This window comes from Pristiophorus japonicus, chromosome 14, assembly GCF_044704955.1.
Source record: "Pristiophorus japonicus isolate sPriJap1 chromosome 14, sPriJap1.hap1, whole genome shotgun sequence".
Lineage (NCBI taxonomy): Eukaryota > Metazoa > Chordata > Chondrichthyes > Pristiophoridae > Pristiophorus > Pristiophorus japonicus.
In genome coordinates this window covers 155,247,007-155,273,751 of record NC_091990.1, presented here as the reverse complement: position 1 = coordinate 155,273,751, position 26,745 = coordinate 155,247,007, and positions in this window count along the sequence as shown.

The window sequence follows — 26,745 nt, the reverse complement described above, 5'->3', positions numbered from 1 at the left end:
AACTGATCCAGAGTCAATGGAATGTTGGAAAATGACTGTCAATGCATCCACTATTTCCAAGGCCACCTCCTTAAGTACTCTGGGATGCAGTCCATCAGGCCCTGGGGATTTATCGGCCTTCAATCCCATCAATTTCCCCAACACAATTTCCCGACTAATAAGGATTTCCCTCAGTTCCTCCTCCTTACTAGACCCTCCGAACCCTTTTATATCCGGAAGGTTGTTTGTGTCCTCCTCAGTGAATACCGAACCAAAGTACTTGTTCAATTGGTCCGCCATTTCTTTGTTCCCCGTTATGACTTCCCCTGATTCTGACTGCAGGGGACCTACGTTTGTCTTTACTAACCTTTTTCTCTTTACATATCTCTAGAAACTTTTGCAATCCGTCTTAATGTTCCCTGCAAGCTTCTTCTCGTACTCCATTTTCCCTGCCCTAATCAAACCCTTTGTCCTCCTCTGCTGAGTTCTAAATTTCTCCCAGTCCCCGGGTTCTCTGCTATTTCTGGCCAATTTGTATGCCACTTCCTTGGCTTTAATGCTATCCCTGATTTCCCTTGATAGCCACGGTTGAGCCACTTTCCCTTTTTTATTTTTACGACAGACAGGAATGTACAATTGTTGTAGTTCATCCATGCGGTCTCTAAATGTCTGCCATTGCCCATCCACAGTCAACCCCTTCAGTATCATTCGCCAATCTATCCTAGCCAATTCACTCCTCATACCTTCAAAGTTACCCTTCTTTAAGTTCTGGACCATGGTCTCTAAATTAACTGTTTCATTCTCCATCCTAATGCAGAATTCCACCATATTATGGTCACTCTTCCCCAAGGGGCCTCGCACAACGAGATTGCTAATTAATCCTCTCTCATTACACAACACCCAGTCTAAGATGGCCTCCCCCCTAGTTGGTTCCTCGACATATTGGTCTAAAAAACCATCCCTTATGCACTCCAGGAAATCCTCCTCTACCGTATTGCTTCCAGTTTGGTTAACCCAATCTATGTGCATATTAAAGTCACCCATTATAACTGCTGCACCTTTATTGCACGCACCCCTAATTTCATGTTTGATGCCCTCCCCAACATCACTACTACTGTTTGGAGGTCTGTACACAACTCCCACTAACGTTTTTTGTCCTTTGGTATTCTGCAGCTCTACCCATATAGATTCCACATCATCCAAGCTAATGTCCTTCCGAACTATTGCCTTAATTTGCTCCTTAACCAGCAATGCTACCCCACCTCCTTTTCCTTTTATTCTATCTTTCCTGAATGTTGAATACCCCTGGATGTTGAGTTCCCAGCCCTGATCATCCTGGAGCCACGTCTCCGTAATCCCAATCACATCATATTTGTTAACATCTATTTGCACAGTTAATTCATCCACCTTATTGCGGATACTCCTTGCATTAAGACACAAAGCCTTCAGGCTTGTTTTTTTAACACCCTTTGTCCTTTTAGAATTTTGCTGTACAGTGGCCCTTTTTGTTCTTTGCCTTGGGTTTCTCTGCCCTCCACTTTTCCTCATCTCCTTTCTGTCTTTTGCTTTTGCCTCCTTTTTGTTTCCCTCTGTCTCCCTGCATTGGTTCCCATCCCCCTGCCATATTAGTTTAAATCCTCCCCAACAGCACTAGCAAACACTCCCCCTAGGACATTGGTTCCAGTCCTGCCCAGGTGCAGACCGTCCGGTTTGTACTGGTCCCACCTCCCCCAGAACCGGTTCCAATGCCCCAGGAATTTGAATCCCTCCCTGCTGCACCACTGCTCAAGCCACGTATTCATCTGCGCTATCCTGCGATTCCTACTCTGACTATCACGTGGCACTGGTAGCAATCCCGAGATTACTACTTTTGAGGTCCTACTTTTTAATTTAGCTCCTAGCTCCTTAAATTCATTTCGTAGGACCTCATCCCTTTTTTTACCTATGTCGTTGGTACCAATGTGCACCACGACAACTGGCTGTTCTCCCTCCCTTTTTAGAATGTCCTGCACCCGCTCTGAGACATCCTTGACCCTTGCACCAGGGAGGTAACATGCCATCCTGGAGTCTCGGTTGTGGCCGCAGAAACACCTATTTATTCCCCTCACCATTGAATCCCCAATCACTATTGCTCTCCCACTCTTTTTCCTGCCCTCCTGTGCAGCAGAGCCAACCATGGTGCCATGAACTTGGCTGCTGCTGCCCTCCCCTGATGAGTCATCCCCCTCAACAGTACCCAAAGCAGTGTATCTGTTTTGCAGGGGAATGACCACATGGGACTCCTGCACTACCTTCCTTGCACTGCTCTTCCTGTTGGTCTTCCATTCCCTATCTGGCTGTGGACCCTTTCCCTGCGGTACGACCAACTTGCTACACGTGATACTCACGTCATTCTCAGCATCGTGGATGCTCCAGAGTGAATCCACCCTCAGCTCCAACTCCGCAACGCGGACAGTCAGGAGCTTGAGGTGGATACACTTCCTGCAGATATAGTCGTCAGGGACACTGGTGTCGTCCCTGAGTTCCCACATGATACAGGAGGAGCATAACACCCGACCGAGCTCTCCTGCCATGACTTAACCCTTAGATACACTTAAATTGGCAACAACAATGTTAACAGTTACTGACTGATATAGAAGAGAAAAAAGAAAAACTACTCACCAATCCAGCCAATCACTTACCCTCTTGGCTGTGACGTCACCTTTTGATTTATTTCTACTTCTTTTTTGCCTGGGCAAAACACAGAGCATTAGAGAAAATGAGGACTTGGAAGTGGAAGAGGGGGTAAGTGCTGTGGAAGGTGGATGAATAACTACCCTTGCCTGAGCAGCTTAGGGATCCAGATCTCATGGGCTCCGTCTTCAAAAGAGCTGCAATTGGGGAGCATCGGTTTCCACAAGTATGGTTGAAATGATGGACATCTGGAAGAAGTCCGTTACTCATGCTTGCAACATATTGCGGGACGTGTTCCATGAAATGCAGGATAATCTGGAGTCTGTGACCACTGGGAGACTTCTGTGGCATCAAGGTGCCAGGAAGAGCTTCTCAGGATGTTAATATACAGAGAATGATTTAGAACAGGTTTGGAGCAGAAGTTGAAGGAAGTAGTACGGCAAGGTTAGCCACACCCACTTAAAGAGGAATGGCAATTTTTTGGGGAGGATAATTCAGATGCAGTTTTTTAGCAGTGGATTTGAGGGATTAACTGCTAAGAATCCATTTTACTCCATTCAATGTCATAAATCCACCCCAAAATGGGTGGTAATTCAATGGAGAATCCAGCACCAAAAGTGCCTAATTAGTGCTTATTGAATAGGCACTTAAAGATGTCCATTGTCATTAATTTATGTAAATAAAGAATAGAGGGAGAATTTTAATTTGACTAAAGCGCCATTAACAAGTTGCTAGCAACCTCAATAATGGGATCAGTAAACTTAGCACTCCTTAACGCCAACAGTCCAACCACAACCATTTTTAAAGGGGCCTCTCACAGAGGGGCCAAAGCATCTGCCTGTTTCAGGCAGTATGCCCTTTTCATATGGAACTGTGGTCCTATGTACATTATAGGAACCCTGTTCCCATTTTGGGAGACAACGGGGTGAAAAAGACCGAAAAAAAGTATGTTTTCAATTATTTTTGTGGAGCCAGAAGATGCAGGAATATTTCTCTGTCAGACAAAATATAATTTGGGCAGCTGTTGCCCCAGCTCTGCTATCCACAATTGCAAAACCCCATCCTCCCAGGATTTAGCTTGCTGCCGGAAGCTGCCTGATACTGCACTGACCCGAATCCAGTGAGTCACTTTGGGACGCTCATTACGGCGGACAGCTTGACGGTTCAATTAAATGAGGACTAGGCCTTAAAATGGCTCCGACCTCTTTGTTTCCTGCATGGCTGAACAGGCAATTCATTCCGGCAGGCTGCTGCGCGAAGGAGAAAATCTACCCTGGGATTTTCTAGATCAGCACTGCAAGTGACACAATCAATCTGGCATTACCCGGATATTGACTTCAAAGCTTTCTGTATTGTCCTTGACACAGAGTGTGCTGCAATCGCCAAGCACTTTGTGGGAGATGTCCATTTCAGGATAGTTGCATCCTTAATTTTCCTCAGGGAGCCAACTTATTAGCAGCTTATGTCTGAGTACTGACATCAGCTAATATCTGATAGTATATTTGTATCCCATTTTCAGTATGCCTGCTCATCCAGACTGAATCTAATATTACAAATGAGGTCTGACCAATGTCCATTGTAATTGCAGTAATACTTTCCTAATTCAACATTGTTTACCTCTTGTGATGCTGTCCAACGTCCTCTTAGCTTTTTCTAGAACCGTACATGTTTGCACAGAAAGTAACCATTCGGTTCATTGTGTGTGGACCAGCTCTTCGTTAGGGAAATCAGGGCTGCTGAGATGTCCAGATGTGCATTTCAAATGGAAAATATTTGCTAATTTCATCCACTCTAAATTGAATTCCGTACCTCGTCTAACCAGGGTTTCCTGCACAGTCGTCGACATATTTTGTGCAACACTGCAGGTACAGATTTTTCATCAGGAACCAGACAGCAGCTGCCAGAACTCATTTTGCCTCTGACCCTTAACTGTCACAAATAAGACGTGCCCTTTCACCTTTCCCTGAGCCGGTATAAACTGGGGTCTCCAGAGATAATCATTGGTAATGGAAGCCACTGTGCTTCTCAATTAAGAATTCATAGAAATGCAAAGAGAAGAGCACCTTATTTTGCTGAAAAAATATGAACTGTCAACAGTCTTTGCTTCCACGACTTTGTTTGAAAGCAGGTCAGATTACGGGGTGACTTACTTGTACAGATTTATTCAACATAGAGGAAGAATGGCAGAAATGTGTTACTGTTACTTGTACAATATAGGCAGTATTTTGATGGAATATTTAATATTGATGCAATTATTTTAATAAACACATTATGCTGCAGCAAGAATGTTCACCCTGCTGGCAGCTAGTTAATGTGTTCTGATGTAAGAATTATTTTTCTATTATCTGCATGGATTTTATTCCTTCGGGAAACAAATCTGTTGCATTTTACATTTTTTTCCCTTTTTTTTGATCGCAGATCTTCTTTCGTAAAGTAACCACTTTTCCTGCCGTGCCCTTCACTGCGGAAATCCATCATTTTCTTTTCAAGGTATCAAAATTATTTTGTATTTTATTACTTCACAACATATAGATCAAGTGCCAGAGCTTTTCACTTCCCCTGTTTCTTTATGCAAAACTGTTCTCTACCCCAAAAAAATCATTTAATTAAAATGGTATTTATAAAAAGGTCTGCAACTTGGAGCACTATTGCCTGAAGTGATTACTTCATGGCACAGGCACTGCAAAAATGATTGCACTTTGCTTTCAAAAGCAGCTAGCAATGATCCATATTAGATGGCATACTTCATCTTGTGATTATTACGATTGATAAAGAATCTAGCAATTTATTTTGCTGATGGAGAGGCGGTGGGTGGGGTGGTGGGAGAGAGGAAGAGAGGAAAGCCAGAACACTCCTCCTTGTCTCAATGTTGTTCAAGTATTGCTATGAACTGGGAATTTCCTCAGATTTGCTCCCGCTCTGCCACCGTAACTTACCGACGTATAGTAATGACGGGCAGGAAAAGATCAGCTGGTCCATCAAACCTGCCGCAACAGCGTTTCTGCGGCACTTCCAGGGAGCTTACGAGCGAGAGCCGCTCTGAGGAAATTCCTGGCCATATGTTTTGATATGACTTATGTCATCACATTATGTGTTTGTCAACAGCTCCCCCTGATACTCGAGATGAGAAAATATAAGCATGGGGACATACTTCACATACTGAGGCTATGAGCACTGCAGCTGAGAAGGCGAAGAGGAGATTTAATCATGCCTTTAAATTATGAAGGGTTTTAAAAGGGTGAATAGGGAAAGACTGGTTGAAGTGTTAGTCATGAAGGATCAGCAGAATTAAATTGTCACTAAGATAGGGAGGAGAGAAACTTGGAGAAATTCCTATATCCAGAGACTTGTTAAAACATGGAGGGGGAGAAATTCGGGGCATTTGCGCCTCCTGTTAGCGTCCCTGGGAGAGAGCGCTAACGGGGCGTAAACATCTTTTCACTTGGGCGCGGTGCCTACCAACTCCCGTGAAATTCTGTGGAGTTTAGTGGTGATGCTAACCGGTAATGCCCCGCTCCGACCGGTAACGACCCGCTCTGACTGGTAACGACCCGCTCTGACCGGTAGCGACCCGCTCTGACTGGTAACGACCCGCTCCGACCGGTAGCGCCCTGCTCCGACCGGTAGTGCCCCGCTCCAACCGGTAGTGCCCTGTTCCGACCGGTAGTGCCCTGCTCCGACCGGTAGTGCCCTGCTCCGACCGGTAGTGCCCCGCTCCAACCGGTAACGCCCTGCTTCGACTGGTAACGACCCGCTCCGACTGGTAATGCCCTGCTCTGACCGGTAACGCCCTGCTCCGACCAGTAGGGACCCACTCCGAAAGGTAACGACCCACTCTGACCGGTAATGCCCCGCTCTGACCGGTAACGACCCGCTCCGACTGGTAACGACCCACTCCGACTGGTAATGCCCTGCTCCGACCAGTAGGGACCCACTCCGAAAGGTAACGACCCACTCTGACCGGTAACGCCCTGCTCCGACCAGTAGGGACCCACTCCGAAAGGTAACGACCCACTCCGACTGGTAATGCCCCACTCTGACCGGTAACGACCCACTCCGACTGGTAATGCCCCATTCTGACTGGTAATGACCTGCTCCGACCGATAATGCCCCGCTCCGACTGGTAATGACCTGCTCCGACTGGTAATGACCCGCTCCGACCGGTAATGCCCCGCTCCGACTGGTAATGACCCGCTCCGACTGGTAATGCCCCGCTCTGACTGGTAACGTGCTGCTCCGACCAGTAGTGACCCACTCTGACCAGTAATGATCTGCTCTGACCGGTAATGCCCCACTCCGACAGGTAATGCCCCGCTCTGACCGGTAATGCCCCGCTCTGACCGGTAATGCCCCGCTCTGACCGGTAATGCCCCGCTCCGACTGGTAATGCCGCGCTCCGACCGGTAGTGCCCCGCTCCAACTGGTAACGCCCTGCTCCGACCGGTAGTGCCCTGCTCCGACCGGTAGTGCCCTGCTCCGACCAGTAGTGCCCCGCTCCAACCGGTAACACCCTGCTTCGACTGGTAACGACCCGCTCCGACTGGTAATGCCCTGCTCTGACCGGTAACGCCCTGCTCCAACCAGTAGGGACCCACTCCGACAGGTAACGACCCACTCCAACCGGTAATGCCCCGCTCCGACCGGTAACGACCCGCTCTGACTGGTAATGACCCACTCCGACTGGTAATGCCCCACGCTGACCGGTAACGACCCGCTCCTACTGGTAATGACCCGCTCCGACCGGTAATGCCCCGCTCCGACTGGTAACGCCCTATTCCGACCGGTAGTGCCCTGCTCCGACCGGTAGTGCCCCGCTCCAACCGGTAACGCCCTGCTTCGACTGGTAACGACCCGCTCCGACTGGTAATGCCCTGCTCTGACCGGTAACGCCCTGCTCCAACCAGTAGGGACCCACTCCGACAGGTAACGACCCACTCCAACCGGTAATGCCCCGCTCCGACCGGTAACGACCCGCTCTGACTGGTAACGACCCACTCCGACTGGTAATGCCCCACGCTGACCGGTAACGACCCGCTCCTACTGGTAATGACCCGCTCCGACCGGTAATGCCCCGCTCCGACTAGTAATGACCCGCTCCAACCGATAATGTCCCACTCCGACCGGTAATGACCCACTCCGACTGGTAATGCCCTGCTCTGACCGGTAACGTGCTGCTCCGACCAGTAGTGACCCACTCCGACCAGTAATAATCTGCTCCGACCGGTAATGCCCTGCTCCGACAGGTAATGCCCCACTCCGACAGGCAATGCACCGCTCTGACCGGTAACACCCCGCTCTGACCGGTAACACCCCGCTCTGACCGGTAACACCCCGCTCTGACCGGTAACACCCCGCTCTGACCGGTAACACCCCGCTCTGACCGGTAACACCCCGCTCCGACAGGTAGTGCCCTGCTCCGACCGGTAGTGCCCCGCTCCGACCGGTAACGCCCCGCTCCAACCGGTAACGCCCTGCTCCAACTGGTAGTGCCCTGCTCCAACCAGTAGTGCCCCGCTCCGACAGGTACTGCCCCGCTCCAACCGGTAACGCCCTGCTCCGACCGGTAGCGCCCTGCTCCGACCGGTAGTGCCCCGCTCCAACCGGTAATGCCCTGTTCCGACCGGTAGTGCCCTGCTCCGACCGGTAGTGCCCTGCTCCGACCGGTAGTGCCCCGCTCCAACCGGTAACGCCCTGCTTCGACTGGTAACGACCCGCTCCGACTGGTGATGCCCTGCTCTGACTGGTAACGCCCTGCTCCGACCAGTAGGGACCCACTCCGACAGGTAACGACCCACTCCGACCGGTAATGCCCCGCTCCAACTGGTAACGCCCTGCTTCGACTGGTAACGACCCGCTCCGACTGGTAATGCCCTGCTCTGACCGGTAACGACCCGCTCCTACTGGTAATGACCCGCTCCAACCGGTAATGCCCCTCTCCTACTGGTAATGACCCGCTCCAACCAGTAATGCCCCGCTCTGACTGGTAATGACCCGCTCCGACCGGTAATGCCCCGCTCCGACTTGTAATGACCTGCTCCGACTGGTAATGACCCGCTCCGACCGGTGATGTCCCGCTCCGACTGGTAATGACCCGCTCCGACTGGTAATGCCCCGCTCTGACCGGTAACGTGCTGCTCCGACCAGTAGTGACCCACTCCGACCAGTAATGATCTGCTCCGACCAGTAATGCCCCACTCCGACCGGTAATGCCCCACTCCGACAGGTAATGCCCCGCTCTGACCGGTAGCGCCCCGCTCCGACCGGTAGTGCCCCGCTCTGACTGGTAGTGCCTTGCTCCGACCGGTAGTGCCTTGCTCCAACCGGTAGTGCCCCGCTCCGACCGGTAACGTGCTGCTCCGACCAGTAGTGACCCACTCCGACCAGTAATGATCTGCTCCGACCAGTAATGCCCCACTCCGACCGGTAATGCCCCACTCCGACCGGTAATGCCCCACTCCGACCGGTAATGCCCCACTCCGACCGGTAATGCCCCGCTCTGACCGGTAGCGCCCCGCTCCGACCGGTAGTGCCCCGTTCCGACCGGTAGTGTCCCGCTCCGACCGGTAATGCCCTGCTCCGACCGGTAATGCCCTGCTCCGACAGGTAACGCCCTGCTCCGACCGGTAATGCCCCGCTCTGACCGGTAGCACCCCACTCCGCTGCACCAACGATAACGACATCAGCACCATGTGCAACAATCCGTTTTTGCCCCGAGCAAAAATTTGGTAGCGCCCCCTCACCACCCCCCCCAAAAGCTGCACCAGGCAATGCCCGCGACAGCTTCAGGGGGCACATTCAGGGCTGTAGGCCGCTCGCAGGGCGAAAATTAAAGGGATGGTGGGGAAATGTTTTTTAAATGGCCGATTTACCAGTCGGAGCCTTCTTCCTCCTCGATCGCAGGGTCCATGCTGCAATCTTGCAGCTCGGCACTCTGCTTGTGCCTCAGGCTCTGCCACAGCTCCCTGGTGGCCCAGGGATGGACCTGTTTCCCGCCCACAGAGTCAACAGCTTGGTCTTCCCCTTTAATGAAGTGGAAGGCCCTGTGTACACGTCAGCGCTACGTGTCCCATCATGTAGCACTCCGCCCTTCACGGAGTCCTTCCACAGAGCAAGTGGAGCCCGATGTTTTGCACTCCACCTGCTCTCGGGGGCGGTAAACCGAATATAGGTCGCAGGGTGACACTTCCACTCCTGCGCAGGAACTTCCTCCCTCGCAGCTGTTACCGCCCCCAAACAGGGTGCTACACAATTTCGCCCCTGGATAGCTTTGATTAATTGAGGCAGAGATCATTGCATCTTTTAAGGATAGGATAGATAAACATTTGAAGCAAAGGAAGATGCAGGACTCTGGGGAGAGAGCTGACAAGTGGGTTTACTTTAGGATTGCTCTAGAAAAGAGCTGGCACAATGGACCAAATGCCCTCTTTCAAAGTCATAATTTTCTCTGGTCTTAAATGAAATAAACCGATTTGCCAAAATCTTTTTTCATTAAAGTGCCACTGCCCAAGATTATGGGACAGGGTATTATGATGGCATTATTATATCTGATTGGCCTTTCCATTTATTATCATTCTCTTCTGAGTCTCCTGTCCAAGAAAGGCATCCCTTTGACAGGATAAGCCTACAGAACTTAAGCAGAGCGAATGTGATGAACAGGTAAAATCTGAGACCAGCAATTTAGAGCTTATCTAGGCCACTAACAGCCTGATTATCTACCAGCAGTTCTGTTTCCATCACTTGAAGTAATACGGTGCAGCGTCTAAAATCCGTAACCCTTGGGACCGAGGCTGTTCCAGATTCCGGGCTTTTCCGGATTTTGGATTTGTTTTCTGACGTCGCAAATCTAGAAACACCCAGGTTCGGGTATTTCTGGATTTTGGAATGCCAGAAAGGGTGGCGGGGATTCCCGCCGAAGAGCTGTTTGGGCTGTCCGGCCCCACCAAGGAGGGTGTCGTCGGGTGGGCCGGCCCCCCAAAGAAGGTTGTCGGCCTGGCGGGACCCCACCGTGGAGGTGTTCGGACGGGCTGGCGAGGAGGCCTCGAGGTAAGGGCAGCGACAGCGAGGCCCCGAGGTTGACAGAGTCATCTAGCCTGGATTCTGGAACATTTTACGGCTTCCGGACGACCCTGCCACCGATCAGTCCGAAGTCCGGATTCCGGAACTCCAGATTCTCAATGCTGTACATATATTGAATCTCCCTTTCTTTTGCCAAAATCTTTTTACTATTCATACATTGTCAGAACACTGCGGATGCTGGAAATCTGAAATAAATCCAGAAAAAGCTAGAAACACTCAGCAGGTCAGGCAGTATCAGAGAAGAGAAAAACCAAGTTGATAGCTGGGATTTTGCTCACCTCGGCGGGTTTGGTGCGGGCGATGTCGGTGGCGGGTCACGGCCGTGCTGCTGGCTCCTTCCCGCTGCCTAAAAATGATGATAGGGCTTGTTAAGCCCGACCAGCGCATTTCCTGATTCAGTTAGAGGAAGCGGGTCTGGTGACGTCATTCATGGCATGTCATCAGCCGGTTTCCTTAAAGGGACCATGGCCACCTTACTTTTGACAGTTGTGCTGTCAGTATTCTACAGCATTGAGGTGCTGCAAACACTGACAATCACTCCACAGAGGAGCACGGCTGCATCCAGGTTCTCCCATGACTCTCTCCATATGCTTATGGAGGGTGTCACAGCAAGCAGATAGGTCCTCTTCCCTTCCCATGGGCAGGAAAGACCTTTGTCAGGAGAGCAATACAGCCTGGTTGCACATTGCAGAGGAGGGCACAAACAGCACTGTGGTCAGGAGGACTTGGGTGCAGTGGCACAAACCTATCAATGATCTCATTAGATCATGAAACGTTAATACAAAGCCACACTCACTTTCATCCTCCTGAGCCTCTGATCACATCTTCATCAATCTACCTTCCCTACCCTACTCCTGCACATCCTTACTCACACCAACGTACCTTGCATCTCCACCCATTCCTCTCTCTCTATCTACATTATCACATCCCCACCTCACTAGCCACCCCTCACACTCACCCTCATCCTAGTGCAATTATACTAACTAACAACACTCAAGGGTAGGCACTTGGGTGTTTTATCCAATGTTCATGTAAAGTTTCTGTTAATGTGCTGTCAAACATTGAAACCTTTATTTTCAACACTTTCCATTCTTGGACAGATTTGTGGGCACCTTTGGAAGTGACTTAGTGAGTTGCAGTGAATGGTGAGACATAACGGTACCCCCCCATAATGGTGGTGAATGTGAAAGGACTGGCTTGGACATTGTAGGGATGCTTTATGTGTTGGTATGGGATGGTGCCAACCTGGTGCATCATGTTGCATCCAGGGTGTACGGCGTCAAGTGAAGTAAATCTGGCCATGGTGAGGCCATCTCTGGCCTTCCAGGCAACAATTTTTGTGGGTGCTGATGCCCTCTGTCCTGTGCAGCATCAGGTGATTGCAGAGAAGGTTGGTGTTGTTGTTGGTGCTGCTCGTGTTGGGGCTGATCGTGGTAGAATTCTGAGGACCATGGTGAGAGAGTATAAAGGGTACCCATGTGAATGGAATAGATGGCAGGTGAAGTAGAGATGACAGAAGCATTCTGTCAATGGTGAGAGAGTTCTTCCAATGAGGTGATGGTGGATGGAGAGTGAAAAGTGAAAAGCCTGCAGAATCTGTGCTGGAAATGGACTGAGAAACAGCTTGTGGCTGAGGAATGTGATGAGCTGTCAGGTGTCAGCTTTTACCGTACATTTGAAGCTGCCAATTAATCAGCTGGAGCGATGGCCACTGAACTCCAGCCTCAGGTTGATAGATGTGGTCCCCAAATAGCATGGTTCTCATGGCCATGAAGTTAAAATTGAGATGTAAGTTGAAAAAGCCTGTTAACGGTCTATTAAGTACATTATAATGAGCTTAATTGGGTCGCTCGCCGCTGCCTCTCAGGTTTGCTCAGTGCTGACAGATCTAACATTGGAAAAGGTGCATCGTGATGGGTTGACAGCGGTTTCCCGACCCGACCCACCACCGATCCCGCCCGTTGAATATCCTGGAAAATTCCGGCTGATGTTTCAACTCAATGATCCTTTATCAGAAATGGAAGAAGTTAGAGATGAACAGCTTTTAAGCAGGTACAGAGCCAGGGAAAGGGGACAGGGAGGGCAGCAAAGTACAATGGGAAAGGTCTGTGATAGGATGGAGGGCAGGACTGATTCAATGGCAAAAGGGATGATGGTGCATGGCAAAATTTGGTGACAATGGGAGATGTAAAGAATCAAAGGATGTGTCTAGATGAGGTGTAAATGATTGCAGCAGAATAGCAGGGGAGGGAAACATTGAAAATCTGAACAAGCTGAGAAGACTCCCATGTCCTGGCAATGGGATAGAAGAAAGGCAAGTAGACCCCAGGGATGTGGACGGCCCACCAGCCGTGTACCAATCATGGATCCCCACCCCAAGTATCAGTTCACACCTTCTGCGTCGGCGGCAGTCGGGAGCAGCGTCGAGGAGGTGTGTGGAGAGGCCTATAAAAGGCGTGACTTGTGCAGCTACAGGGAGAAGGCAAAAAAGAAGTAGAAAGAAATCAAAAGGTGACGTCACAGCCAAGAGGGTAAGTGATTGGCTGGTGATTGGTGAGTAGTTTTTCTTTTTTCTCTTCTATATCAGTGAGTAACTTTTAACATTGTTGTTGCCAATTTAAGTGTATATAAGGGTTAAGTCATGGCAGGAGAGCTCGGTCGGGTGTTATGCTCCTCCTGTACCATGTGGGAACTCAGGGACACTTCCGGTGTCCCTGACGATTACGTGTGCGGGAAGCGTTGCGGAGTTGGAGCTGAGGGTGGATTCACTCTGGAGCATCCACGATGCTGAGAATGACGTGAGTATTACGTGTAGCGAGTTGGTCGTACCACAGGGAAAGGGTCCACAGCCAGATAGGGAATGGAAGACCAACAGGAAGAGCAGTGCAAGGAAGGTAGTGCAGGAGTCCCCTGTGGTCATCCCCCTGCAAAACAGATACACTGCTTTGGGTACTGTTGAGGGGGATGACTCATCAGGGGAGGGCAGCAGCAGCCAAGTTCATGGCACCGTGGCTGGCTCTGCTGCACAGGAGGGCAGGAAAAAGAGTGGGAGAGCAATAGTGATTGGGGATTCAATGGTGAGGGGAATAGATAGGCGTTTCTGCGGCCGCAACCGAGACTCCAGGATGGTATGTTGCCTCCCTGGTGCAAGGGTCAAGGATGTCTTGGAGCAGGTGCAGGACATTCTAAAAAGGGAGGGAGAACAGCCAGTTGTCGTGGTGCACATTGGTACCAACGACATAGGTAAAAAGAGGGATGAGGTCCTACGAAACGAATTTAAGGAGCTAGGAGCTAAATTAAAAAGTAGGACCTCAAAAGTAGTAATCTCGGGATTGCTACCAGTGCCACGTGATAGTCAGAGTAGGAATCGCAGGATAGCGCAGATGAATACGTGGCTTGAGCAGTGGTGCAACAGGGAGGGATTCAAATTCCTGGGGCATTGGAACCGGTTCTGGGGGAGGTGGGACCAGTACAAACCGGACGGTCTGCACCTGGGCAGGACCGGAACCAATGTCCTAGGGGGAGTGTTTGCTAGTGCTGTTGGGGAGGATTTAAACTAATATGGCAGGGGGATGGGAACCAATGCAGGGAGACAGAGGGAAACAAAAAGGAGGCAAAAGCAAAAGACAGAAAGGAGATGAGGAAAAGTGGTGGGCAGAGAAACCCAAGGCAAAGAACAAAAAGGGCCACTGTACAGCAAAATTCTAAAAGGACAAAGGGTGTTAAAAGAACAAGCCTGAAGGCTTTGTGTCTTAATGCAAGGAGTATCCGCAATAAAGTGGATGAATTAACTGTGCAAATAGATGTTAACAAATATGATGTGATTGGGATTACGGAGACGTGGCTCCAGGATGATCAGGGCTGGGAACTCAACATCCAGGGGTATTCAACATTCAGGAAAGATAGAATAAAAGGAAAAGGAGGTGGGGTAGCATTGCTGGTTAAGGAGCAAATTAAGGCAATAGTTCGGAAGGACATTAGCTTGGATGATGTGGAATCTATATGGGTAGAGCTGCAGAATACCAAAGGACAAAAAACGTTAGTGGGAGTTGTGTACAGACCTCCAAACAGTAGTAGTGATGTTGGGGAGGGCATCAAACATGAAATTAGGGGTGCGTGCAATAAAGGTGCAGCAGTTATAATGGGTGACTTTAATATGCACATAGATTGGGTTAACCAAACTGGAAGCAATACGGTGGAGGAGGATTTCCTGGAGTGCATAAGGGATGGTTTTTTAGACCAATATGTCGAGGAACCAACTAGGGGGGAGGCCATCTTAGACTGGGTGTTGTGTAATGAGAGAGGATTAATTAGCAATCTCGTTGTGCGAGGCCCCTTGGGGAAGAGTGACCATAATATGGTGGAATTCTGCATTAGGATGGAGACTGAAACAGTTAATTCAGAGACCATGGTCCAGAACTTAAAGAAGGGTAACTTTGAAGGTATGAGGAGTGAATTGGCTAGGATAGATTGGCGAATGATACTGAAGGGGTTGACTGTGGATGGGCAATGGCAGACATTTAGAGACCGCATGGATGAACTACAACAATTGTACATTCCTGTCTGGCGTAAAAATAAAAAAGGGAAGGTGGCTCAACCGTGGCTATCAAGCAAAATCAGGGATAGCATTAAAGCCAAGGAAGTGGCATACAAATTGGCCAGAAATAGCAGCGAACCCGGGGACTGGGAGAAATTTAGAACTCAGCAGAGGAGGACAAAGGGTTTGATTAGGGCAGGGAAAATGGAGTACGAGAAGAAGCTTGCAGGGAACATTAAGACGGATTGCAAAAGTTTCTAGAGATATGTAAAGAGAAAAAGGTTAGTAAAGACAAACGTAGGTCCCCTGCAGTCAGAATCAGGGGAAGTCATAACGGGGAACAAAGAAATGGCGGACCAATTGAACAAGTACTTTGGTTCGGTATTCACTGAGGAGGACACAAACAACCTTCCGGATATAAAAGGGTTCGGAGGGTCTAGTAAGGAGGAGGAACTGAGGGAAATCCTTATTAGTCGGGAAATTGTGTTGGGGAAATTGATAAATCCCCAGGGCCTGATGGACTGCATCCCAGAGTACTTAAGGAGGTGGCCTTGGAAATAGTGGATGCATTGACAGTCATTTTCCAACATTCCATTGACTCTGGATCAGTTCCTATGGAGTGGAGGGTAGCCAATGTAACCCCACTTTTTAAAAAAGGAGGGAGAGAGAAAACAGGGAATTATAGAACGGTCAGCCTGACATCGGTAGTGGGTAAAATGATGGAATCAATTATTAAGGATGTCATAGCAGTGCATTTGGAAAGAGGTAATATGATAGGTCCAAGTCAGCATGGATTTGTGAAAGGGAAATCATGCTTGACAAATCTTCTGGAATTTTTTGAGGATGTTTCCAGTAGAGTGGACAAGGGAGAATCAGTTGATGTGGTATATTTGGACTTTCAGAAGGCTTTCGACAAGGTCCCACACAAGAGATTAATGTGCAAAGTTAAAGCACATGGGATTGGGGGTAGTGTGCTGACATGGATTGAGAACTGGTTGTCAGACAGGAAGCAAAGAGTAGGAGTAAATGGGGACTTTTCGGAATGGCAGGCAGTGACTAGTGGGGTACCGCAAGGTTCTGTGCTGGGGCCCCAGCTGTTTACACTGTACATTAATGATTTAGACGAGGGGATTAAATGTAGTATCTCCAAATTTGCGGATGACACTAAGTTGGGTGGCAGTGTGAGCTGCGAGGAGGATGCTATGAGGCTGCAGAGCGACTTGGATAGGTTAGGTGAGTGGGCAAATGCATGGCAGATGAAGTATAATGTGGATAAATGTGAGGTTATCCACTTTGGTGGTAAAAACAGAGAGACAGACTATTATCTGAATGGTGACAGATTAGGAAAAGGGCAGGTGCAAAGAGACCTGGGTGTCATGGTACATCAGTCATTGAAGGTTGGCATGCAGGTAAAGCAGGTGGTTAAGAAAGCAAATGGCATGTTGGCCTTCAAAGCGAGGGGATTTGAGTACAGGGGCAGGGAGGTGTTGCTACAATTGTACAGGGCCTTGGTGAGGCCACACCTGGAGTATTGTGTACAGTTTTGGTCTCCTAACCTGAGGAAGGACATTCTTGCTATTGAGGGAGTGCAGCGAAGGTTCACCAGACTTATTCCCGGGATGGCGGGACTGACCTATCAAGAAAGACTGGATCAACTGGGCTTGTATTCACTGGAGTTCAGAAGAATGAGAGGGGACCTCATAGAAATGTTTAAAATTCTGACGGGGTTAGACAGGTTAGATGCAGGAAGAATATTCCCAATGTTGGGGAAGTCCAGAACCAGGGGACACAGTCTAAGGATAAGGGGGAAGCCATTTAGGACTGAGATGAGGAGGAATTTCTTCACCCAGAGAGTGGTGAACCTGTGGAATTCTCTACCACAGAAAGTTGTTGAGGCCAATTCACTAAATATATTCAAAAAGGAGTTAGATGAGGTCCTTACTACTAGGGGAATCAAGGGGTATGGTGAGAAAGCAGGAATGGGGTACTGAAGTTGCATGTTCATCCATGAACTCATTGAATGGCGGTGCAGGCTAGAAGGGCCGAATGGCCTACTCCTGCACCTATTTTCTATGTTTCTATGACAGCCCTTCCAACTCACAAGCTAGCTTCTCCCATGTGGGTTTCTCCAGACTGTGCTTGGACAAGCAAGATATCTTGATTGGGTTGGTGAAGAGGAGCCAAGTGATGTGGATCTGGATGTGGTCTCTTCCTGCAAGGCACTTCTTTCAATATGAAACACAGAAGAGCCTGTGCATACAGTGATATTTGCCCTTGATGAAATAATTCATGAGTATAAGGGCGTTGCTATTCTTTGAGAAAGCAGATAAAGCTCAGGCTACCTAGAATAAGCATGTCTCAGCTTTTACCAACTTTCTGCTTTCAAACCTTCACCATCTCCCACACCTCCCCTTGACTGTCTGCCTATGGTGTCTGTGTCCTCTTCTTCCTTGGACTCAGCATTTTGAGTGATGGCGCTCTTCCCCTGGCTAATTGTTGTAGGCCAGCTTCTTCATTGGAGGGAGAGAAAGAATGTCAAAGATTTAATTAAGGGCCTAGATAGAGTGGATAGGAAGGACTTATTTCCCATAGCAGAGAAGTCAATAACCAGGCATAATGTATTTGCTTCATGGGTTCTTTGCTTAAGAATTCATAGCAACACATTGCTATTAAGAATTAATTGGTTTATTAGCAAAGGTTTAACAATCACACTACACAACTATTTTAAGTTGAAATTATAAATCAAGTGCACCCTTATTAAAGGTGCACTAAAACTGACAAATTAAACTGATAACATTAAATGGATCAAATTAGAATTTGGTTGCCGGGGTGATGATGCACTCTAATCCCTCCGGTGCCCACCTCTCGCGGAAGGCAGCGAGCGTACCGGTGGACACCGCGTGCTCCATCTCCAAGGACACCCTGGCTCAAACGTAACCGCGGAAGAGAGGCAGGCAGTCGGGTTGAACGACCCCCTCGATCGCCCGCTGCCTGGACCAGCTGATGGCACCCTTGGCCGTGCCCAAGAGCAGTCCTACGAGGAGGCCATCGGATCTACCCGCTCCCCTGCGCACAGGGTGTCCAAAGATCAGGAGTGTGGGACTGAAGTGCAACCAGAAATTGAGGAGCAGCCCCTTCAAATATTGGAACAGGGGCTGCAACCTGACGCACTCCACATAAACATGGAGCACAAACTCTTCCAGACCGCAGAAATTACAGGTGGCCTGGGAGTCCGTGAACCGACTTAAAAACCGATTGCACGGGACTGCTCCATGTAACACCCTCCAGGCCTAGTCCCCAAGAAATAAAGGGATGACTCCACTGGGGACCCCCGCCTCCTCCGGATGGCAAGATGGTGCATCATGGCGTGTCCGGATGGCAGACGAGGATGGCAAAGTGGAGAGTGTGCAAGAGCAGCCTGTATAGAAATTCCCTCCACATAGAACTGAAAGGCATGGCGGGGATTTCACGGAGGAGGCTCAAGTTGTGAGGCGCCGGCTCCCAAGGGAGGTTTCAGGGCTTGGCACCGATGATGAATTCCGTCCGGACGGGGCCAGTTCAGATGGGATCGCCCCAAGTGCTTGAGCCTCCTCAACGCACCTAACGGAGTCAGGGCCCAGTGCTGTTTTTAGCAACTCGATGTCATTGGCCGCACACCGGACGTCGACCCAGGATAGGTTCCGTGCCAGCTCATCTGGTGCCATCCAGCCCGCTCCTCCACCAACCAGTAATTCCCCGACCCTGGTCACCTTGCCAAACACAGCCCTCTCGTCCGCCTGCCATCTAAAACCACACTTGTGGGGGGACGGATTCCTGAGCAGCGGTTCCCAAATGACAGCCGCCACTCCAGACGGGGGAGAACTGCGCTTGGTGACGACTCTGTTCCAGACCCTGATGAGTTCCTGGTAAAAGACAGGCAGCCCCCGCATGGCGGTCCGGACGTCTCTCAGGTTTACAAACAGGAGCTGCTGGCGGAAGAAATACGTCACCGGCACACACCATCTAGGAGGGGGCTCAATGTAGAGGCATCTCTGCAGGGTCTGAAGAAAGAAAGTCGCAGCCTGAGTGCTGACACACACCAACGCCTGACCGCTCTCCCTAAGTGGGAGACTCAGAACCACAGCAGAGACCCAATGCTTCCTGTTGTTCCAGAAGAAGTCAACCAGCTTCTTCTGTATCTTGGCAACAAACACAGGGGGAGGGGTCAAAGTGACCAGCCGGTATCACAGCATAGCGGCCACTATCTGGTTTATGACTAGCGCTCGACCCCTGTAGGACAGCACTCGGAGTAGTCCTGTCTAGTGCCCTAGGTGAACGGTGACTTTGGCCTCCAGCTCTTGCCAGTCGCTGGCCAGACTTCCTCGTATGGGCTAAGGTAGACCCCCAGATAGAGGAGATGGGTTGTGCTCCAGGCAAAAGGCCTGAACTCCTCCGGCAGGGAGTCCACCCGCCGCTGACCCACCAGGAGTCCAGAACATTTCTTCCAGTTGATCCTGGCGGCGGATGCAGCTCAATAAATCTTCTGGCACTCACGCATCCTCCGCAGGTCAAGGGGATCCGTGATCATGAAGAGCACGTTATCGGCGTAAGCCGAGTGGACGACCTCCATGCCTGGCCCTTGCAGAGCCAGTCCCGTCAACCTCTTCCGCAAGAGGTGCAGGAAAGGCTCCATGCCTTCAGCATATAACTAGCCAAACATGGGGCATCCCTGGTGCACCCAACTCCCAAAGCGGAGGGGCGCCATCAAAGACCCGTTAACCTTAATCAGACACTCCGTGGCGGCGTACAAAATTTGGATCTGGGCGACGAAATGCGTCCTGAACCCGAAAGCGCGCAGAGTCCCGAAAAGATACTCGTGATCCACACTATCGAATGACTTCTCCTGATCCAGGGAAAGGAAGGCGACCGACAGACCAGCTCTCTAGGAATGGTGGACCAGGTCCCAGACCAGATGGATGTTATCGTGGATTGTCCAGCTCGGGACCGTGTAGGACTGGTCGGGTTGGATCATCCGGTCCAGCACGGCGCCAAGGCGAGCAAACATAGCACTGGCAAAAATTTGGTAATGCGTGCTGAGGAGGGAGACCAGGTGCCAGTTCTTAAGTAGGCGGAGATCGCCCTTCTTAGGCTGCAAGACGATGACTGCCCTGCGCCAAGAGAGGGGCATCTCCCCGGTCGCCAAACTTTCCCCCAAGACCCGTACGTAGTCGCCCCCAAGGACGTCCCAGAACACCCTGTGGAACTCCACGGTCAGCCCGTCCAGCCCCGGGGCCTTTCCCCTCGAGAGCTGGTCAAGGGCACCAGTTAGTTCCACCAGACCTAGCGGAGCGTCCAGATTTTCAGCGCCCTCTGGGCTGACCTTCAGCAGGTCCTCCCACAAAACTCTACGCGCTTTCTAGCTGGATGGATCTGGAGAGAACAGAGCCTCGTAATCGTCTTGAACCCTGTTACTGATGCCCTCCGGATCCGAGACCAGAAATCCATCGTCGGCCAGCAGCGTCAAGAGCTGCTTACGGACACCCCGTCTTTTTCCAGCGAGTAGAAGAAGGGAGAGCCGCGGTCCAGGTCCCGCAGGAACCGGATCCGCGACCTCACGAATGCGCCTCAGGACCCAACAAGCTGCAGGTCCTTCAGCGAGTTCTTCTTCTCTTCGTTCACCGTCCGTGGGGCCGGGACCTCGACGACTTGACCGAGACGGAACTCTAGGTCGAGCACCTCCTTCTCCAGGTTCCCACCCTGGCCGCCCGCCTCTTGGTCGACCCCCTCGCATACTCCTGACAGAAGAGATGGATATGAGCCTTGCCCACGTCCCAGCATAACCTCAAGGAGGGGAAGCCCCCCTGCTTCCTTCTCCAGTCAGACCAGAACCGACGGAACGAATCCCGGAATTGCTCGTCTTCCAGCAGTAGGTTGTTAAAATGCCAGTATGCGGACCCCAACCGCGCGCGGAGCGAAGCGAGCTCCGCCCACACCAGGTGGTGGTCCGAGCATGCACCGGCCGCATGGAAGCTGCCGGAACACAGGAGACGTTCGCCCGAGACATGTAAAGGCGGTCAATTCTGGACCATCCGCTTCCAGGCCTCACCCAAGTAAAGGTGCTGGAGTCGGGATGGAGATTTCGCCAGACGTCCACCAAGTCGAAGGACCAAACAAGGTCCCTCAACTTCTCTATTGCCGCCATGCTCTGCGGGGCACCGGAGCGATCCATCACCTCGAGGGTGCAGTTAAAATCCTTCCCCCCCCGGCCGAGGAAAATGCAGTCGCTGACATCGATGGAACCCAAAAGAGTGGGGAAACGCACTTGCTGTGCACTGGGCTGAGGGGCATACACAGTTACTAAGTGGAGCAGTACGTCCCCCAGGCGAACAGTAACATGGAGCAAGCGGCCTGGCACATGCTCCTTGACCCCCAAGATCTCCGGCTGAAAATGTGGGCTAGCAAGATAACCACCCCATAAGAAGTGGCGGTGAGGTCGCTCATGCGGACCTCTCCTTGCCATTCCAGGAGCCACGTGGCCTCCTTTCTAGGAACGGTGTGGATTTCTTACAGGAAGCACACCGCATATTTCTCCTCCTTTAGGCGCGAAAAGTTATTAAATCTGCGGCACGCCTCTCTGTCGCCATTGATGTTGAGGCTGGCTATGATTATCTTCATGACAAGAGCATAGTGCAACCTCTACTATTACTACTGTGGGGAGGGAATGGAGTCGTGTGATGACCTCCACACCCTCAGCAACCCAGTGAGGAATGATTTGAGCCGGCGCAGCTCAGGATTGACTTTTTGGGACAGGGCCCCACCCGCAACCATGATTTTGACGGCGGCGCGGATGGACCTGATGAGCAACTCCAGCTCGGACCATTTGTCCAGGGCCTGCTGAACTTTACTTTACTGCGGTGATCCTGACATTCCGCCATAAAAGCCCGGAGTTCCTTGGCAGGAATGAGGAGAGACTCAGCGGCGGGGATGAGGAGATCCATCGCCTCGCTGGCGATGGATTCTAAATCCTCTCCCGTGCCCACCACCAAGCCTCCTGTGGAAGGTCGCCACCAACGGCCAGTCCGTCGACCACAGAGGGTGCGGCGAATGGCCCTACCTCTGTCACGATCCCACCCCCAGGATCAACGGCAGAGGAGTCCTACCCGGGCTCCTCCAGGCATGGGGTGCATGGAGAAACCAGGCCGAAAAACATCTCCAGTTCCTCCAACACACCCGGCACCAACGTCAGAGACGTAGATAGGGTTCCTCATCCTCCCCGCAACACCCTCCGACTCAGCAGTGGGGGTTCTGGGGAAAGTGTTTCTGCCAGGTCGAGCAGTTCCTGGGAGATGTTAAGGTTTGACTGGGCAGGCTCGGACTTGGCCTCTTCGGCCTCTCCCGCCTCAGGGCGCTTGACATGGCGACGATTGTTTTTCTTTGTCCCCCGTGGCTCTGCGGCCCCTGCAACAGGCAGGTCTTCTTCCCCATCCTCGGGAGGGTCAGGCTGGGCAGCCTTGGCTATCTCATCCTCCTGAGGGACAGACGTCCCCCGCCTTCGGCACACGTTGGGAGCAGTGGCAGGGGACGCGGGACCCGCGGCAGGCACCAACTCCTCCCGCACGGAGGGACCTTGGTCCTCCTCCGTTTCCCCAGAGTGGCGCCTTTTTGTCCAGAGGGACACAGAGACAGGGGGACCTCCATGTCTGCCTCTGTCTCCACTTCCTCCTTCTCTTTTTGCTGACTGTGCCCAAGTCCGGCTGCGAGTATCAAATTCTCTGCAGGAGCGGATGTGGTTACAGGCTCGAGCACGGAATGTCCCGCGTTTGCTGGTGGCCGAGCACAGTGATGGTGCTGTTTGGCTCACTGAGGGGACTCGCCCTTCAATGTTTTGTCTTGTTCCGTGCCTTCCTTCCGCGCAGACGCTCTCCCTCCCACTGCCGAAGGCCATGACAGCATTGGCCCCCGACGACACCCACGCGTCAATGGTTCCCGACACGCGGACGGTAACAGGGGGAGGAGTGACAGCGGCACCAGCCTCGGTCGCTTTAGATGTTTTTGTGACCTTGGAGACGGGACAGTTCTTGCGGACATGCCCCATCTCTTACAGGTGTGGCACCGCACGCCGTCCGATGTCCAGAAGACCCGATAGGCAGTCCCCTCGTGGACCACGTTGAAGGCCCCTTCCGTTATCTCCTCCTGGGCTAGCTGAACAAAAAGCTGGCGGCGGAAGGAGAATACATGACGGACGCTGGGCCTCCCTGAAGCCGAGCTGTATCGGTGTTATCCCCGACCTTACCTCCCGCAGTTGACGTAGGTGGGGGAGGAGGGGCTCACCGGGAACAAAGGGCAGGCATTGGAGAGAACGATCCTCTGCGCGGTGGCCTCGAGGGGATCCAGCGGTAGGAAGGTCCTACCCACCATTAACCGCTTACTAAGGGACAGGCACACCGCTCGCTCCAACCCCAGGAAGAACCCAGCCTTCCCATACATTTTGGACGCGGCGACAATGGCCGAGGGGCCGACAACCCCAGCCATTGCCCTCACACACCCCTCGATGGTCATGTTAGGATCAGTGTAGCTCTTTACCCCATGTTTTATGGTAATTAACCTGAAAGGTGGCGGGGCAACAGGAGCAGCAGGAGTCACCGTGGTTTTTGCTGCCGCGCAAGCATAAGTCTGGGCTGGCCCTGCCATCGACGAAGGTGGACTCACTATGACAGGATCTCTTTAAGGGCTACACTCACCCTTGGTGACGACGAGATTCAACACCGCTCCAGTGCGCCAGTGCAGCCTTCGGCCGCCTGTGGAAAAGAATGTTTGAAGACCAGGCCCTCAAAGCTGCCACCAAGCTCATGGTCTACAGGGCTGTAGTAATACCCGCCCTCCTGTATGGCTCAGAGACATGGACCATGTACAGTAGACATCTCAAGTCACTGGAGAAATACCACCAACGATGCCTCCACAAGATCCTTAAGAACTAGTTGGTTTATTAGCAACGGTTTAACAATCACATTGAACATTACCAGTTCATTCACTAGGCTCACAACCACCTGCCTCATCATGGATCCCAAACCCAACTGGCTGGGGTTTTATTGAGTCTTGTGAACATCACGTGACTGGCTAATCCACTCATAACTCAACAGCTGTGAGCATACGCACAGTACATTACTCCAAGGGGCATAGATTTAAAGTAATTGGTAGAAGGATTAGAGGAGAGTTGAGGAGAACTCTTTTCACTCAGAGGGTGGTGGGGGTCTGGAACTCACGATCTGAAAGGGTGGTAGAGGCAGAACCTCTTATTGCATTTAAAAAATACTTGGATATGAACTTGAAGTCCTGTAACCTACAAGGCTATGTACCAAGAGCTGGAAAGTGGGATTAGGCTGGATAGCTCTTTTTCGGTCAGCACAGACACAATGGGCCGAATAACCTCCTTCCATGCTGTAAATTTCTATGATTCTATCATTCGATGACATGCAAGTGGCATTGGCACTTGCCTCCATTGTCCTTCTAAATGAATGAACCTTGTAGATTAACAGAAGCCATTGTGTCAGGCTATATGAATGATTACAGTGGTTGTTAATAAAGATGGTTCCATCACAATTTAAAAGGTCCTCCTCTGGCTTAAATAAGTTTCTCTGGCATCCATGCCAAGTAGGTAGGTATGGTATGTATGATAGATAAGGAGATAGATTATATAAATCGTAGAAAATGTGTGTTGGCACTAATGCATACATGTACCTTAGCTACCATTGCAAGGTAACAGAAAAACTTCCTGCCATTCTTGGGATGGTAGAAGTAGCACTGACTGCCTCTGCCACCTCCCTCCAGACAGCCAGCACAACCCTCTAATGAGGTATCCAGCCCGCATTGCCCAACAGGATTGCTCTGCCCTGACTTCTGCCAAAAGGTCCTCCATGGATGCATCCAAGAATCCGGGAGCCCTTCCAGCTGCTACTACCTCAGACATTCATGCAGAAAAGTGGTACTGCCCTTTAACTGGATGCAGCGTGTTGAATGCGGCTCATTAGTCGGTGGGAGGCAGAGCGGGGAGACCAAGGAGGCCGACAAGAGGCATACTTGTGCAGCTGCAGCAGGGAGGCAAAAAGAAGTAGAAAGAAATCGAAAGGTGACGTCACAGCCAAGGGGGTAAGTGATTGGTAAGTAGCTTTTCTTTTTTTTTACTTTATCACTAAGTAACCTTTAGCAGTGTTGTTGCCAATTTAAGTTAATCTAAGGGTTAAGACATGGCAGAAGAGCTCAGACACGTGTTATATTCCTCCTGTACTATGTGGGAAGTCAGGGACGCTTCCCGTGTCCCTGACGACGACGTGTGCGGGAAGCGTATCCACCTCCAGCTCCTGACGGACCGCATTGCGGCACTGGAGCTGCGGGTCGATGAACTCTGGAGCATCCACGATGCTGAGAATTATGTGAATAGCACGTTTAGCAAGTTGGTCTCACCGCAGGTAAAGGATACACAGCCAGATAGTAAATGGGTGACCAACAGGAAGAGCAATGGAAGGAAGGTAGTGCAGGGGTCCCCTGCGGTCATCCCCCTGCAAAACAGATACACCGCTTTGGGTACTGTTGAGGGGGATGACTCATCAGGGGAGAGCAGCAGCAGCCAAGTTCATGGCACCATGGGTGGCTCTGCTGCACAGGAGGGCAGGGAAAAGAGTGGGAGAGCTATAGTGATAGGGGATTCGATTGTAAGGGGAATAGATAGCGTTTCTGCGGCTCCAACCGAGACTCCAGGATGGTATGTTGCCTCCCTGGTGCAAGGGTCAAGGATGTCTCGCAGCGGGTGCAGGACATTCTGAAAAGGGAGGGTGAACAGCCAGTTGTCGTGGTGCACATAGGTACCAACGATATAGGTAAAAAATGGGATGAGGTCCTACGAGACGAATTTAAGGAGCTAGGAGCTAAATTAAAAAGTAGGACCTCAAAAGTAGTAATCTCAGGATTGCTACCAGTGCCACGTGCGAGTCAGAGTAGGAATCGCAGCATAGCTCAGATGAATACGTGGCTTGAAGAGTGGTGCAAAAGGGAGGGATTCAAATTCCTGGGTCATTGGAACCGGTTCTGGGGGAGGTGGGACCATTACAAACCGGATGGTCTGCACCTGGGCAGGACCGGAACCAATGTCCAAGGGGGAGTGTTTGCTAGTGCTGTTGGGGAGGAGTTAAACTAATATGGCAGGGGGATGGGAACCTATGCAGGGAGACAGAGGGAAATAAAATGGAGGCAGAAGCAAAGGATAGAAAGGAGAATAGTAAAAGTGGAGGGCAGAGAAACCCAAGGCAAAAAACAAAAAGGGCCACATTACAGAAAAATTCTAAAGGGGCAAAGTGTGTTAAAAAGACAAGCCTGAAGGCCCTGTGCCTCAATGCGAGGAGTATTCGGAATAAGGTGGACGAATTAACTGCGCAGACAGCAGTTAACGGAAATGATGTGGTTGGCATCACGGAGACATGGCTTCAGGGTGACCAAGGCTGGGAACT